The sequence below is a fragment of the Amblyomma americanum genome, chromosome 11 (assembly GCF_052857255.1).
Source record: "Amblyomma americanum isolate KBUSLIRL-KWMA chromosome 11, ASM5285725v1, whole genome shotgun sequence".
In the NCBI taxonomy this organism is placed as follows: Eukaryota; Metazoa; Arthropoda; class Arachnida; order Ixodida; family Ixodidae; genus Amblyomma; species Amblyomma americanum.
In genome coordinates this window covers 58,160,368-58,161,638 of record NC_135507.1, presented here as the reverse complement: position 1 = coordinate 58,161,638, position 1,271 = coordinate 58,160,368, and the positions used below count along the sequence as shown (strand labels likewise).

The 1,271-nt window shown below is 51.3% G+C and overlaps 1 pseudogene; it reads right to left on the bottom strand.

Moving 5' to 3' along the window:
- Window positions 1-723: 723 nt before the first annotated feature.
- LOC144111534 (U2 spliceosomal RNA) lies at window positions 724-866 on the bottom strand (annotated as a pseudogene).
- Between the last annotated feature and the right edge of the window lie 405 nt (window positions 867-1,271).

The following is a 1,271-nucleotide window of genomic DNA, read 5'->3' as shown; positions in this document are numbered from 1 at the left end:
CATAAAGCGTCATCACGCGCAAAATACTTGCGTTTACTGCGCGCAAGTGCGCATTCCCTTTTCTAGAGCGCTCTGTTACCTGTTGAAGCGTCCTGCGTCATGATCGTGTGTAATGTCTGCCAGCGTGAAACCGCTCATGTGCACGGATGGTCAGTCGCCAGCGGCGCGCTGCTATAACGATGCGTTTGACATTCCAAAGGTGGTTTTTCGGCGTCCTTTACGGTTCTCGATAGCCGCCGTGGTGTGGCTCTGCATTGAGCTCGCGAGTTAGCTTGCAGGTGAGTTTCTAGGCGTCAGTGTGGGCTTGCCGGCGCTTCGTACCATGGCGAACTTATGAAAACTTCGTCTGCGAAGTCTCCCAACGCACCTGTAAAGACAAGCACAGCAAGACGATTTTTAAGCTCATACGTTCCATTTATTGGTGGCAGATAAATTAAAAACCTATCAGCGACATCTCGCGGTTCTTGCAGGGCCTGCATAAAAGTAATGACAAAAATAAATTACCGTCTGCACAACCATCCGGTAACAGCTTCTACTTACGTTCAGCGATGTAGCAGACGGCAATTCGTCATGGCATCTTGGTCTGTCTGTTGTTGTAGGAAGAAAGAAAAGAAAAGTGCACAGGCCTGCTCACTGGCTCAAGCCGAGCCACAATCGCTACCACGTGCAGATAGTAGGAGAGTTGAAAGATGCAATAGAAAGACAGGATAGAAAAGACGCGCTAAAGACAAGGCCGATCCCGGAGGCAGTGCAATACCGGGCCAACCGGTGGCGGAAGTGAAGCAACCTTCAAACTTTCCGCCACATATACCAAAATAAGTCCAATTGGACTCGTAACAGATACTCTACGGGGTCCGGAGTCTTATGGCATCTTGGTTCAGCACGGCACGGAGCGCGCATTGTGCAGCTAGAGAGTGGACAGAAATTTTCCGCGCTCAATCACGCAATGTACGCGGACGACATCACCATCTGGACCACCCAAGGCTCACTGGGAGAGAAGCAAGAGGCACTACAAGAGTCTGCCACCTGCATCGAAGAATATACAAGACAAAGGGGACTCAGATGCTCAACGGAGAAGTCCGAGCTCCTCAGAGTAGGCAGACACCCTACGGATGCCCCACTCGAAGTAAAACTAGAGGGCCAGAATATCCTGGAGCAAAACATGATTAGAATCCGGCTGCAAGGGAGCCGGAAATGCAGCCACACCCTCAGCCTGCTAAGCAACGCAGCGGAGCAGGTGGGCCGAATGATTAGCAGAGTAGCCCACAAGC